Raw genomic sequence first — 16743 nt, 5'->3', positions numbered from 1 at the left:
GCATCAAAATCCGTTGCGTAGTTTTAAAGTAAGCATACATAGGGACAGACAGATATATTTGTTTTATATTATGTAGTGATACTCTATTCCAATTACGAAGTCCCTTTTGACACCTCTTAGAACCTAACTCTTCACGTTTCGCATAGTTTGAAATAATATTTTTTTGTTCATGGTCGTAAATATCATTTAAAAAATACACAATCAATCTAAATCATTATATAATTAATTCACATATATAATAACAACATCTGTCTCATGGGACTTCGTAATTGGAATATAGTATTTGGTCGAATTGACGGGATGTGGTTGGCGTTTTTAGTCAGCGTGGTTGAATAAATGGACTAGCAGCCCCCTGATGTTAACTGGAGGTCTTAGTCTACTGATATTACTAGAAACACAAGTTATACTATGATTGTTACTTTATCGTTTTTTTTTTCGTTATTGCTTAGATGGGTGGACGAGCTCACAGCCCACCTGGTGTTAAGTGGTTACTGGAGCCCATAGACATCTACAACGTAAATGCGCCACCCATCTTGAGATGTAAGTTCTAAGATCTCAGTACAGTTACAACGGCGGCCCTACCCTTCAGACCGAAACGCATTACTGCTTCACGGCAGAAATAGGCATGGTGGTGGTACCTACCCGTGCGGACTCACAAGAGGTCCTACCACCAGTATCGTTTCTCAATCCACTTCCTCTTTTTTTTACCTTAGCTGATAGCCTTGAGAGGCTATGTCAGCGTAACACTGACGTGTAGGTGAGCTGTCGGGGTTCAAGCCTGGGGCGTTGGTAACACTGGCCCTAGCAAGAGCAGTGCTTCGCAGAATCTACCACCGGATCGGAAACACGACCCACTGAGAAGATCCGGCGAGAAACTCAGTGGGCTGTGTCTACCACGGCCCCAGGCTAGGACTTTATTTCACACAAGAACAGATATAGCCAGGCCCCAAATGTCGTATGTGACGTTAGTGCTAATTTAATACTTGGGTACGTCATTTTAAAGTAGGCAAAAGTTGATGATTGAAAATTTATTGTTGATACCCAACTAAATTAGATTAACGTCTTGTTACGTAGTCGAGAACTGTGTGTGTACTCTCTGTACATATGTACGTATATTAACAAGCGTAATAGCAGATGCACTAGAATTGAAAACATCCTTGTTTTATTTGAGCTACGATTACTGCTAAACAAAAGATAGATTCATGGTCTTAGGTAATATATGTTATAATGAAAATCCACTAATAGATTCATGCTAACGTCGAATAATTTAATGCACCCACGATACGGTCTAATAAGGGTCATTTCCACTTAACAGATATTGAGGCTTTGTTCCAAAAGTCGCTTCAATAGATTTTATGGAAAAATTACTTCTGTAAATCATCCATTAGCAAGATAATCGCAGGAATAGTTACTTATTGGATATTGATTCGAAAAGGCATTGAATTAAAAGTTTAAAATATAACGTTGGCCTCTATGTGATTATGAACTCTATTATGTATATTGGTTAAAGATATTTCAATGCGTGCTACTCGAACGTATTGATATAAAAGAATCTGGTTTATTTCAGTTATAAGTACATCATGGATTCTAATTTGAAGGTTAATATTCGTATTATATCAGGTATTTAAGAGAAAACCCACTGAGTTTAGCGCCGGATCTTTTTAGTGAACGGCGATTCCGATCCGGTGGTAGATTCAGCGAAGCACTGCTCTTGCTGGGGCTAGTATTAGCAAATTGTCTTTGGTTGACCCCATGAACTTAACTATCTGTTAAGAGCTTACCGACCACTAGTCGGAATAGTTCCTTAAGCTATCCACGATTAGTTAAGGGGAATAAATAAAATAATAGACATTCATATAGTGGTTACAATGATATATCGCGAAACCCAATGCTTCGTGAAGTCCAGCTCATATGTATACTCGTATATTCAATGTGAATAGCCAGATTCAGGTATCTGTCAAATACCTTTTTTTAAGGTTGGCAATCTAACTGCATTAAAAATACCACCTTCGTAATACAAGGATCTCTGTCCCGAATATAACCCGAAGTCGGCACGGAACTTTACGCAAACGAGCTGGTGGTGATATCACCAAGTGAAATGCCACTGCTCGCCTTGAGATGCCGACCTGAAACCACTTAAATTAGAAGGAAATTGGGGACGGGAGTAAGAGGAACTTGGAAAGGAGAAGTAAATTGACAAAATGATATTGCTACTACGTCTGAATTAAGAGACTTAAAAAACAGTAGCTAGAGATGACCAGGATAAACCTATCATTAATCGAATAGGACATATCAGTGTAAGATCCTTTGAACTATCTAAACAATTTAATTTAACTATGACATGTCCTTCTTCAAACGAGGCTTGTGGAGAGTATTAAGCGGTAGGCAGCGGCTTGGCTCTGCCCCTGGCATTGCTGAAGTCCATGGGCGACGGTAACCACTCACCATCAGGTGGGCCGTATGCCCGTCTGCCTAAAAGGGCAATAAAAAAAAACTCTGCGTATTGAACTAGTAACAATCAGTACTTACTGTCCATGGCAATGCAACCCAATTTATATGGCATCTCTCGAAAGTAAAATTCGCCTTATCGTGTCCACAGAGTCTGTTTCTTAACGCCAGGTGGGTCTAAGTCAAAATAAACAGATCTTGGTATAGCTTTTAGAGCAAAGATTCAGTGGAGCGTTTCATTGTAAACAAATTTGCGCTGAAAATTATATCTTATTTTCTTTTAAACATGCGAACACATAATTCTGTACAAACGTAACAAACAGCTCTTGGATTTTTCAACGTGAAGACGCATCGCTATTCATTTTTTATTCTATTTGTAAACAGGTATTTCGAAGCCAAATCGGAGAAAAAATGGGCAACGCTTTGTAGAGTAGCAAGGTTAGCATTGCTGGCGGCTGTCCTGTGTTCTGTTACGAAGTAATCCCATTTATTATTGACAAAAACAGTTGTGAAGCTCGCGGAGAATTCATAATGAGAGTTCTTCCTGTAATTTTTCCTGAGTAACTACAGACAAGGTCACGGAATATATACTCGTGCGGACTCTTATACCCCATGCCGTCTAGTGACACTCAATATATTAGTTCTGCTGCTTGGATTTTATTAGTACACTTATATTATTCATCGTGATATCGTCCTTGAACGGATATCCGTTAAGGTACCATCACTCTGCCTATTTCTACCGTGAAGCAGCAATGCGTTTCGGTTTGAAGGGCGGGGCAGCCGTTATACTGTTAAAAGTGAGACCTACAACTCATGTCTCAAGGTGGGTGGCGGCATTTACATTGTAGATGTCTATGGGCTCCGGTAACCACTTAAAATCAGGTGGGGTGTGAGATCTTCCATCCATTCAAGAAATAAAAAAATAAGTTCGTTTATAAAAAAATAAGCACTAAAATTATAGCATTCATAAAAGAAATGACATGATAACATTAGGACGGGTTAAATGTTTGTGTGACGTGAATATGTGTAGCTTACCGGCTACGAGTTAGCATACCAGATAAATTCCGGTTAGCATTAACGTTTTCAGGAGAGATGCAGTCGGTTTCGACCCGGGCCGCGAGGTCACCTCGGGTCACTAATCTAGGTCACGGGTTATTGCTTCGTGCGTCCGGTCAACGCCGAAATAAACCGGTTCGAATATAATAATGTTCGCGCTTCGCAATAAACGTTTCAATCTAAACGTTTCACAACGGACTTCTTCGTACGTAACATGAGTAGGTATTAAATTGGGATTGTCGATATTTTGATGTTTGAAGACCTGAAGTTGTTGTTTGCGACCACATAATATCGCACATACGGTGCGAAAACGTCACTAATGCAAATTATGTAATTTTGTCATGAGAGAAACCTTTGAAAATTCAACATCTTATTATATAATTCTTATATAGTTCTGCAAGACCATAGAAATCTATATTTATAAAAACTAGAGGTCCCGCAGTAGTCGAAATTCGACTACAATTAATTGGAATTGTAAGTTTGTACACTACTATGATTGTATTTTATACTTCTACTAGCTGACCCGGCAAACGTTGTGTTGCCTTAAATAAGATTTCTAGGGAAATTCTACTGTAGAAATAAAAACTTCATTTAACCACATAATACCTCATTATAAACAAAAAAATATATCCAAAAAATTAAAATAAAAGATAAATGTTTGGGGTGGACAACCCTTTTCACTTAGGGGTATGAAAAATAGATAGTAGCCGATTCTCAGACCTACTGAACATACTATTGATACACAAATAAAACCAACAAAACATGGCTGAAAAATGTATAGTATTGTATAGCTCTCAAATATATTAAGTGTATAATCTATGATGTATAGTGAGTAAGTAAGACAGGAGACCGGCTTCGTCCCCATCCCTACTACGTGATGTTTGCTGGATCAGTGGTGACACCTGGTGGGGATAGCTGATCGATTGATAGTTGATCAGTAGTCGACCGGCGAGCGCGGGAGATCAAATTCAATTTAAAAAAAATCATAATTAAAGGAACTTGAAATTATAAACCCTGAATAAGAATTTATCGTACTACAATTATAATATTTGATTGCCATCTTGCAACCTTATTGCGGATGGAAAAATAGGGGTTGATCGTATAAGAGTGAAAATTGAGAGTAATATGATTTTTTTTTATTTTAAGTCATGATAAAACTAAATAAAAAACTTGCCAAAAAAATTAAAGTTTATAATTAACAAAAAATAGGGGTTGATCATAGAGGGATGAAAAATTGAGAGTAACATCAGATTTTTTATTTTAATTCATGACAAAATAAAAAAAAAATGAAAATCTTGCCAAAAAAATTAAAGTTTATAATTAACAAATAAAAAATAGGGGTTGATCGTAGAGGGGTGAAAATTTCAGAGTAATATGATTTTTTTTATTCTACGTCATGACAAAATAAAAACAAAATTCTCGCAAAAAAATTAAAGTTTTTAATTACCAAATAAAAAATAAGGGTTGATTGTAGAAGGGTGAAAATTGAGGATGTATGTATTTTTGTATGTTGTATCATAAAAAAATAGAAATTAAAAATTTTGTCTAAAAAATAATTAAAAAAAAGTGTGTGTGTCCGCTCCGACGCACGACTGGAGTTTACTGGATATAAAAAATTAAACGAAACAATACGAGAAATAGTTCTATATTACGACAACACGATACACAACAGATTATTAACAAATTAACGAGACACAAAACAAACGACTAACAAATATATGAAAATACAATAATGAGAGAAACGCGCGATCAGTACGAGGCTTTGTGGCGGACTGCCGGCGCAGCAGCCCGGCGTCACCTGCGATAACGCGGCCGCGCGTTGGCTCCTGATTGGCGCGCGCACGCATCACGCAATCAGGAGCCAATCAGGCGCATAACGCATTTCGTGTGACATGCTAGGCGCATAACGCATTTCGTGTGACATGCTAGTACGATTTTGGTCCCCATAATTTTCATACCCCGGGCCTATATATGTAAATCGATTCTAAAGGAGTAAACTCCAAAAATTTAGGGGTGGACTACCCCTAACATTTAGGGGGATGAAAAATAGATGTTGGCCGATTCTCATAGATACCGGATAAGGACAAAAAATTTCATCAAAATCGGTCAAGCCGTTTCGGAGGAGTATGGCAACGAAAACTGTGACACGAGAATTTTATATATTAGATAATCACAAATTTTGCCAAGACTATACTATGAAAAATATTAACAAAGACAAACAATATTTAATCTATTCTCAATTTGACAACAGACGTCAAGAACAAAAGTTTGACAATAAATAGTATGCATGCGTGTGTGCGTCAAATACATGGTATGTAGTGTGTGTAATGTTTTCTTTATTGATTTAATGTATCTTTTATGCATTATTTTAAAAAAATATTAGCATCGTGCACTTCTTCTCTATATTCTCTATAAGTGTGGAAAATTTCATACTCCTCCGTCCGCGCAATTTTCGTAAAAAGGGATACTAAGTTTTTGCTTCACGTATTAATATATAGATTGCTGTTCGTTAGTCTCGCTAAAACTCGAGTACGGCTGGACCGATTTGGCTAATTTTAGTCTTGAATTATTCGTGGAAGTCCAGAGAAAGTTTAAAAGCTAGATAAAGATGAAAATGCTCAAAATTTAATAAAAACAACAATTTTGTTTTTCCTTTGATGTGTCCCCCATCGGACGGATAAAGCTTAGGTCTTTTATTTATCGATTGAGGCACTACGAAGTCTGCCGGGTTAGCTAGTAAAATATAATTTATACTACAACTTTAAACTTCATCAGTAAAAGCAAACATCTCTCTCGTCTCGCTATTAAAAAATTTATTTTCTCATACTCAGTTCAGTGTTTACAAAAACTGCATAAGTAACTTTATAGCACCGTATGTGCGATATTACAAAACGTTGTTATATTATTTTGCTCAAGATGTACAGAAGTTTAACCGTCGTTTAGCGGATAACAGAGCCCATGGACATCGGAACGTGAATATCGCCACCCGCCTTTAGAGATGAACTCAAAGTCTCAGTTGTAAAAAGTGCTTCGCATAAAAAATTGGAAGGATGCTTTTTTTTTTTTTTTTTGTTGCCTTTGTAGGCAGACGGGCATACGGCCCACCTGATGGTGAGTGGTTACCTACCCGCGCAGGTTCACAATTGTACCACCTTTAATTAAGCTAATGTATAAATTTTGTGGATTCTTTGATACTGTTCACCTTTAACGTCGAATATACTAAGATAGTATTGAAGAAAACGATACTTCTACGTCTGCTACGGAGTGGAAATGGTTTAAAAAACAACTGTTATTTTTTAACAAGTGACAGTAAATTCGAACCGCACAATTTTTGACGTGATAACGTCTTATAATTCGATGGAGCCGGCTGCACGCACGAAAAAACATGACTCATGCGGCGTTACCTCGCTCTGAGGCGTTCCCATTAAAGCTTGAAGTGCAAGCGAGAGCGCGCAACGAGCGACAAAGAGGCACAATCGGCCTCTGCATTCGGCAGTGTTCGACATCTGTCTCTCTCCTACTTGAGTGAGCGATGCATCCGCGTCGACAGCTGCTATACAATAATACATTTACATGTTTTCGTCAAGTATGAAGTTCAGTGGAAAGTGAATGTGGTGTCAATTGTTTAAAGCAACGATAATTGCGATAATTGAAAAATGAAACCATTCCATCAGTATTTTCTTATGACGTTGTCACGTTCAACTATCGTCAGTAAACCGACTTTACAGACAACCGATTTTTTTTTAGGAAACTGTGAAGATTGAATATTAATTACATTAAACCTAAGTAAAAGGAGAACGAGATGAAGTACCTCCAGTTATGAAACTAGGTCATTGCTCCGGCTCGTACACATCTATAACCTAAATTTCATTAATTTTATAACAAACAAACAGCGTTTATTTTGTTAATGGCGCCGCCAATTTTTCTTTGATTTTGTTGACCTACTTAAACGGGTCAAATTAAATCGAAGGTAACAAAAATAGAAATGTTCTGTTTTTTTTATTTCACATTTAAAAAAAATTGTGTATAATTAACAAGATTTTAAATAGATATAGACTATAATATACTATAATGCGAATTTGTTAGTGATTTATTATTAATACTAGCGACTCGCCATCGCTTCGCTTCGGAAACATTAAAACATACATGAAACCAAAAAAATAAAATAAAAAAAAAAAAGTAGCCTATGTTCATCAGGGACAATGTCGGCTTCTAATGGAAAAAGAATTTTTCAAATCGGTCCAGTAGTTTCGGAGCCTATTCGAAACAAACAAACAAACAAAAGCAGTGTGGGACGGCCACCTACTAGATGGACCGACGACCTAGTAAAAACCGCTGGGTCTCGTTGGATGCAGGTGGCAATGGACCGGTCGCACTGGAAATCTATTGGAGAGGCCTATGTTCAGCAGTGGACGGCGATAGGCTGAAATGATGATGATGAAACAAACAAATCTTTCCTCTTTATAATATTAGTATAGATTAACGTATTGTGAACTCGCACGATCGATACCTTGAGACGCAGTCACGCGTTCCGGCTTGAAGAATGAGATAATCGTTCTATAATACAATTGAGAATTCGACCTCATGTCTCAAAGTGTTCAGACGGCAGTTTATGGCCTGCATGTACTGCGACATTAATGTTCGAAATCTAGAAATTTGAGTTCAAACAGGAATGCATGATGATTGTCTATTACAGTTGGAATATACTGCGCCCTGACAATATAATTTTACATCTAAGGTAGTTTAGTACAGAGCGAAGCAGTCAGGAATTCGAATGACAGCCTTCGCTTACCAGCAAAGTTGGATGAATCATTTGAAGTACTAGGACAATAGAAAATTAAGGATTTTTTATTAACTTAGTACTTCATAGTATCATAGTGAATTGTTATTAACTTAGTACTTCATAGTAACATAGTGTGTTAATTTCCCCAATATTATTTAATGAATGGAGTGCATGCGGCAGAGATGCGAATGTTGAGATGGATGTGTGGAGTGACAAGAATGGACAAGGTAATGAATGAGTATATCAGAGGAAGTGTGAAAGTAGCCCCGGTAAGCAACATATTAAAGAGTGGACGGTTAGCGTGGTATGGACATGTGATGCATAGAGAGGAGATGCATGTGACCAGGCGATGTATGGAAATGGTAGTGCAAGGTAGAGGGGGAAGAGGAGGATTCACGTATTAATACGTGATTAATTCACGTTTGCGGTAGGCAGCGGCTTGGCTCTGTCCCTGGTATTGCTGAAGTCCATGGGCGTCGGTAACCACTCCCCATCAGGTGGGCCGTATGCTCGGCTGCCTACAAGGGCAATAAAATATATATATACGTTTTTTCTTCATTTCCTTTGTTTCTCGTCAGAAAAGTACCAGGAACACATAAATTTGTAAGAGGCGTTCCAATATCGCTCCGCGAGTCGAGCTAGATGCAAGTGGCTTCGGGTCAACAGGTCAAGCACGAGGCGCGCCCCGGTATGAATATAGGTCGCATTCACTTTGCACATAAAATCTATGTAACAGTAAACAATGAATGCATTGGGTGTTCGTTTTTAACTATAAAACCTTCCTATTCTATAGGCTCCGGTTACCACTTAAAACCAGGTCGGCCGTGAGCTCGTTTAATCATCTAAGCTATAAAAAAATAACTAGTTTAAATGACAGTGCAAATTCAGTTATTAAATTTGATAAAGATAATATTTGGAGTTAAATTGGGTTTTTCTTAAACACAGCTTTTTATATAAACACCCCAAAGTCATCTATGTGGCAGCATCTATCATAGATCACATTGATATTTGATAGAAGCCTGAATATCACGACATTTTCAAGATAAGCTTGCATATATACAAGTTCCGAACAACAACATTCAGACCGTCGGGCAACCGAGCAATTCCACCCGCTCGGTGGAAGACTTTCCCTTTGTCATTAAACCTCCCAAAATCCGTTTCGTGACGCAACGTTTTTTTTTTAATTGTCTACATTACTCTACATAGACAATTAAAAAAACGTAACCTAATTCACGTCACCACACCCGTCTGTCTACATAGACATACATAGACAGACGGGTGTGGTGTCCGACCTTCTGGCGTGATATCTTCATCGCTCATGGATGTAAACAATGACAGGACACAGCCAAGCCGCTGCCCACTGCTGAGCACTCATTTAAACTCGTTTAAAATAAGACAAGTAGCGTCACTCAGAAAACCCCGTAGAGCTCAAGCTAAAATGGGAAACTATTGATATCCATCTATATATATAAAAATGAATTGCTGTTCGTTAGTCTCGCTTAAACTCGAGAACGGCTGGACCGATTGGGCTAATTTTGGTCTTGAATTATTTGTGGAAAACCCCGTAGAGCTTAAGCTAAAATGGGAAACTATTGATATCTTCTTCTTCTATCTATATATATATATATATATAAATGAATTGCTGTTCGTTAGTCTCGCTAAAACTCGAGAACGGCTGGACCGATTTGGCTAATTTTGGTCTTGAATTATTTGTGGAAAACCCCGTAGAGCTCAAGCTCAAATGGGAAACTATTGATATCTTCGTCTTCTATCTATATATATAAAAATGAATTGCTGTTCGTTAGTCTCACTAAAACTCGAGAACGGCTGGACCGATTTGGCTAATTTTGGTCTTGAATTATATGTGGAAGTCCAGAGAAGATTTAAAAGTTAAATAAAAATGATAGATGAAAATGCTCGGAATTAAATAAAAATAAAAATTTTCCGGACGGATTACTTTTGTTTGTTTTAAGTTTATTTTATACAAAAGCTTAGGTCTTTATTTATCGATTGAGGCACTACGAAGTCTGCCGGATCAGCTAGTAACTCATACAAATCTAATACTTAATTTATTTTCTACCAAATACGTGTTAATCACGGGAATGCGTTAAGTGCGTTGAACCTAAAAGCATTAGCTTCGTCACCACATCTCTCCCGAAAGAATGCTCTTTTGTTAACCTAGCATTTATTTTACCTAGCTATTATTTAACGCGTTCTTACCACGATTTTTACGTTTAATGAGTTCTGGATACTTCGTGTTGCCAACATCATGACCACGGGTGGACTCACCAAGTTAAAGGAAATATAATAGTCCCAAATAAAGTCCAAACCCAAATAAAGTCTTTTAGAGTCGAAAATATTTAGAGATTTCTTTAGCCAAAATATTGCAAAGAAATTTTCGATTACGGGATAATGCGGGCGTTTTCTCATGGGACCGGGTCGGGATTTCTAGTTTCGGTTTCCAGATGGCCCTATCCACGTTCTTATTTAGAAACACCGGTGATCGGTAGGTCTTAATCCTTGCTCTTTATTTATTTTTCGGGGACTGATTTTTACCATACAACGTTATTCTTTCATTGTGGAAGTCCTTCGTGAGCACGTGCTCGGTACGTTTAAGAAAAATGAGTACCGAAACCCGCAGCTACGTAACAAAATTACTCAATTTAGACATCAGTGTACTTAGTCTCAAATATATTAAGTGTATAATCTATGGTACTTATGGTACTCACAGTTGGAACAGCGCCCCTAGCGGCAAACGTTCCAACTCCATACAAGTTTTGAGTTAACTTTTACGCTATCGAGAACGTTAAAAAACTCGTACTAAGCACACGACATAGTCGTCGCATTGTTTTATACAAGCACAGCGTGCGTTTTATCTATTCAAATCTATTGCCTCTTAATTGTTTTAAATATTATGTTAATAATTAGTTTTCCTTTTATTTTCAGGTACCTACTGTTTGCATGCATGTTCTTCTGGTAAGATTGAAGAATTTCTAATACTCAAATTTAAAGACTACGCTTAAGTGTGTGCAAAAATATATGTGAATAAAATTCGGGCAAATCACTAATAATGCGTGCTAAATATATATTTGATAAAAACATCTTCTCCTAACAATTGATTATAATTTGTATCACAAAATTAACAGATAATTGATTGAATTCACAAAATCACATTGCGTATATTGTTATCGTAAATACGAGCAAGGAATAAAATTGTGGAGCAAAAATAAAAACTCGATTAATTATCTAAGGACGTATTTTAAGACAGGACGAGTTAGTACCGCAGTCCTGTCTATATTTGACGCGAAGCAGTCATGCGTTCCCGTCTCAACGATAAGACAGCTGTTGTACCATACAATCGAGATGTCAGCCTCATGTGTCAAAGTCGGTGACAGCATCGTACGCGCTGTGATCACTTAAAACCAAATAGCCCGTGACTTCATTCATCTAATTATTCCATAAAGAAAAAAACCCGATAAAGATGAATTCATAGATATTTTGTTATGTATGTTAAGTATATTAATACGTGAAGCAAAAACTTTGTATCCCTTTTTACGAAAATTGGGCAGACGTAGAATTATGAAATTTCCCATACTTATAGAGAATATAGAGAAGGAGTGCAGAATACTAATATTTTTTTAAAATTATGCATTAATAATACATTAAATCCATTAAAAAAACATTACACACACTACCATGTATTTGACACACACGCATATAATTATATTATTATACTCTCCGTTTAATGTCAAACTTTTGTTATTACTTTAAAGTCTGTGATCAAATTGAGAATAGGTTAATATTGTTTATCTTTAATATTATTTGTCTATGGTGTGGTTTTGGCGAAATCTGTAACTAGAACCATAATAATATTCAAACTTATAATTTCAATTACTAATTATAGTCGAATTTCGACTACTGCGGGACCACTAGTGTATGCTAAGTACGAGAATAAGAAATAAAAGTAGACTTGAGAAAGCCATTTTTAAATCTATAGTTACTGTCAAATTGAACTCAGAAAGGTTTCTCTTACAAAGCCGAGATACGGTTGAATATTCGAACTGAAGAATTTCCGATATATTTCTCTCGGATGTCCCTGTATTCGTAAATAAATTCTAGTTTAAATCGTACTCGAGCCCGCGACGCGATCTTCTTTGTTGTCTACCGTCTGTATCGACGTCGCGACGCTTATTAGCTTCCCGTCTCCGCTGTAAGGGATCTTATTGAATCTGACATTTTAATATTCCCAAGACCCCTTTTACCGCGTCTAAATTGAAAACTAGCCCGAAATCTTCAGCCTCAATAAATATACAAATAGAAATGCATTCTAAAATTGAAAATATCTACAATGTTAATTACTGCGAATCTGCTTTTTTTTAACACGCATTTTTTATTAAAACTATTTTTACCGTTTAATCTCGAGTCGTTTATTGTTATTAAGTTATTTACAACATTTTGAATAGTTTACTATTTTCGTGTTTACGGACGATTAATTTGGACCTTAAAAAGTGGTAAAATTGGTTTTAATCATGTCTTTTATTAGCTTTATATGTAGATGTTTGTTTTCATGTAACGTAATCTTTGAACAACATTTTCTTACCGAACTCCCCAGACGTCTGCTAGCCATTAAAATGTTGCACACAAAGACCGATGGATAGTACACAATAATTTTTAAAACTTCGCTCTAATGTCCTGACCAGTATTAACACGATAAAAAAAATGAAATTTTTGTTAGTTCGGTTTGCTATTTTATTCATGTTGTTTAGTAATTACGAAATCGTCGTGGCCTAATGGATAAGACTCCCGGTGCGTTCGTATTGAGCGTTGAAATTGTACCGGCGTTCGAATCCCACAGGCAGGTACAATTTTTTCATTGAAATACGTACTAAACAATTGTTCCCGAGTGTATTTTACGATGAAGGAATAATATCCCTACTAATATATAAATGTGAATGTAAGTTTGTTTGTTACGTTTTCACGCGAAAACTACTCAACCGATCATCATGAAACTTTGTACACATATTCTTGGAGGTATTAGAAGTAACATAAGAAACTTATTATTAAGAAGAAAAAAAAATCTTTTTTACGAAAAATAAAAAAATTGTTTGTCAAAAAATCTAAAAATCTAGCTTCTTCAACGGCATCTACCGGTTCAGTAAAGAAGTTCCAATCCTAAGTACTGTAAATGAAGTTGCGGGTAAAATTTAGCGCTATGCCAAAGTAACTATTCCACGCGGACGAAGTCGCGGGCAAAAGCCAGTCTTATATAAACCAAAATCCGCAAAAATATAATTTTCCTAATTACTGGGGATAGAGACATATTGTGATGTGTATTTCAGCCGCGAAGCATATGTGTTTAATACTGCGATTTAAAGTAGGCGGTGGCATTTACGTTGTTGATGTCTATAGGCTCTGGTAAGGGACGTGAGCTCTTCCACCAATGTTAGCAATAAAAAAAGAAAAAAATACTAGTTATTTACTATTTATTACATGATATTTTTAGTTTAAATTACAAATCTATTGAATTGAAAATTTTTGTTCCCGAAAATTCGAGCTTTTTCCTGTCTGTCAATTTCTCTGTTAGAATTAGGTATAGGGTTTTTATTTTTGTCTGCGATGCTGTTTTCTTTGTCGTCTGCAGCCCGTAGTCACGTAGCGACGCTTGTTAGCTATTGCATTTTACAATAAGACGATTTAAAAAATATATATTTTTAATTCAAGCTTCTTATTAAGTACTAGGAAATTTTTATTAGATTTTCTTCGATTTTCCCTAACTATAAAGAAGGATCTGTGCAGTCTCTGTTTACTTTGTAGTTTATTAAAGAGAGGGAGCGTCTAGACGCTTTTTATGAACTACCCCCTCGACTTATTTATCGAGCGATACTGTTTATTGAATACCGCAGCTGCGTTTTACTTTAAATACATTTTAAATGGAGTGAAGTTTGAAGTATAGTGGAGAGAGTAACGTTTTGAAATATATTTAAACATCTAGAAGGTCCAGAAACCGCTTACGCCCTAAAAATTTTATGGCTTATTAAACCAATTTTGGTAGGCATCCCACTAAACACGAGCCCTATGTCGTACCAACACATCACTGAAAATCACATTATAACAGGTCCAACTATTTAACAAATAAGTTTGTACAAACTCACTAGCAAACAGGACTTGGGTTCACTCTGTATTTTGTATCGTATATTCCATGGGGAGTTCTCTGAGGAATTGTTTGAGATGATACCATTATCCCGTTTTTACCATCGCACCGCCCGCCACCGGAGTAGAGTTCATCCATGCTACCTGGAGCCACTGCGTTCATCCACAGTGCGTTTCCAAAGGTCTTTTTTGCCTCGTACCATCCGGCTTTGGAATGAGCTCCCCTCCACGGTGTCTCCCGAGCGCTATGACATGTCCTTCTTTAAACGAGGCTTGTGGAGTGTTTTAAACGGTAGGCAGCGGCTTGGCTCTGCCCCTGGCATTGCTGACGTCCATGAGCGATGGTAACCACTCAACATGGTGGTTATATGGTGGGCCATATGCTCGTCTACCTAAAAGGATAATGAAAAAACTATTCTATTTTATTATTATTATTATTCTATTAAAACTATGCTATTATATATCCATTCTAACTAATGACGATTCAATAAATTCGAGCTATTTCATAATTGTTAAATTCAGCCGATGTAGCAGTAAATTAGAAATACAAATTTCATAATATGCTTTTCCTTTGTTGTCTGGCCGGGTCAAAGCTGTGTGCAGGCACTTAATAAATTTGATAGCCCAGACCGGCGCGATGGAAACGCTCCCAGAATGAGACGGAAATGAATATGAATGTCGGTATTGTCTCGTGTTTGCGTTTGTTTTGTTATATTGGTAGTTACGTGTGTGCCTTTGCACAGGGTTGTCGAAACGTTCCAGAGAAATTTTCGTAGGAGAATGAGAGTGGTTTGTGAAAATTAATGTGTGTTTAAGGTTTTCAGTATGTATAAAATTTAAAAAAAAAAGCATGCAACACCGAGTTAGTTCCTTCAGTTCAATGGTTTCAAGTTTAAGATACACCAATAAAGACAAAGTAATCTAAATCATAGAAAGAATTTGAAATGTAATTGAGATACATATTTACATTTAATTTAATTAAATCATCGGAAACCTTTTGTCACCTTATTCCTGGCTGAATATTAATTTAGGAGTTATTTTATAAAAGATAGGGTATGTTGAACTATGTTTTAATGTCCCGTACCGCGGACACCACTGTCGCTGGGCATCAAAATTGTTTCGACGGCTCCGTCGCCGCGTCGGCCGGGCGTCCTTGGTGAGAAAGGCGAGTCTGGTTAGAGTATTCTGTAGATTTTTTTATTTTTATTGCTGGTTATAGGGTCGTCTAGGCACCGAAACCTCGTAGGGTGTCTAGCCCGGGCTGGAAAAAAAAAGTGGCATACTATAACGCAATGTATTTAAACTTTCCATTGGCAGGCTCAAATCTAAGATGGCCGACTTTAAAAATAATATTAATTCGTGTCTAACTCTTTTTTTATTTATTTTACCCCCTCCTAATCGTTGGTAGCCTAAGAGGCTATTTCAATTTCGCGCGGACCGGTAGGTGAGTTCACGGGTTCAACCTGAAAGTATAGCTCTTTTATACTATTTTGATACTAGCTACAAAAAAACGTAGAACGTCTTTTTACTACGATACATATATACATAAATTAATCGCGGTACGCTTCCTCCGGTTAAAGCTTTAACAAAATTATTTAATTTAAGCTGTACGATATTACATTGTGGGGTCCCTCGTTCATTACTGCAAGGGTTCAACAGCCCTTTTATAGGGCTCGTCAATCTCGGCGATATTGCATCTAATGAGGATAAATGAAACGTGGGTGGGCTGTGTGTGACCGGGTGTTGCACAACGCGTCACTCACTATACAGGGTGTACTAAGACTGAGGACTCGCGAGCCACAGCGGGAATAAATTACGAACTCAACGTCTAGCGAAAACAGTATTGAGTGGTCGTTTTTTTTTATTGCCCTTTTTTTTATTGTAGGCAGACGAGCATACGGCCCACCTGATGGTGAGTGATTACCGTCGCCCATGGACTTCATCAATGCCAGGGGCAGAGCCAAGCCGCTGCCTACAGGTTAAAAATTCAACTATTCGTATATATTCGTATACTATGCAAAAATTCGTAAATTCAACTATTATCTCCGAATCGATTGTTCTTTATCTACAAAATTGCCGATTGGTGTACAGAAAGTTACGAGTATATTTTTTATAAATATATTTTATTTCTATCAATCAAAATATGCGCCCATAGTATCGATATTTATGTGCCGTGGTAATTTTTCAATGCCCTTCTTAAAAATTCAATTGCCCAGTAGTCAACAAACTCTGCAAAGGCATTTTGTACTGCCTCTCGCGGGTAGTGAATTATTTCCTTACCAACGATGTCGTCCAAACGTTATTAG

General features: G+C 37.0%; 1 protein-coding gene across 6 annotated transcripts in view; it reads left to right on the top strand.

Moving 5' to 3' along the window:
* Window positions 1-16743, top strand: part of Ypel (Yippee-like) — a 174021-nt gene that overhangs the window by 41173 nt on the left and 116105 nt on the right. For 3 of the 6 annotated variants that reach the window (XM_089729469.1, XM_089729461.1, XM_089729462.1), the window contains exon 2: window positions 11234-11263. The exons of the other annotated variants lie outside the window; for them this stretch is intronic. The gene's annotated coding sequence lies outside the window, so the exon portion shown is untranslated. The remainder of the gene's footprint in view (window positions 1-11233; window positions 11264-16743) is intronic. 6 annotated transcript variants of the gene reach the window in all.

This window comes from Bombyx mandarina, chromosome 08 (assembly GCF_030267445.1).
Source record: "Bombyx mandarina strain Sakado chromosome 08, ASM3026744v2".
In the NCBI taxonomy this organism is placed as follows: Eukaryota; Metazoa; Arthropoda; class Insecta; order Lepidoptera; family Bombycidae; genus Bombyx; species Bombyx mandarina.
This window is presented reverse-complemented; position numbering and strand designations above follow the sequence as displayed.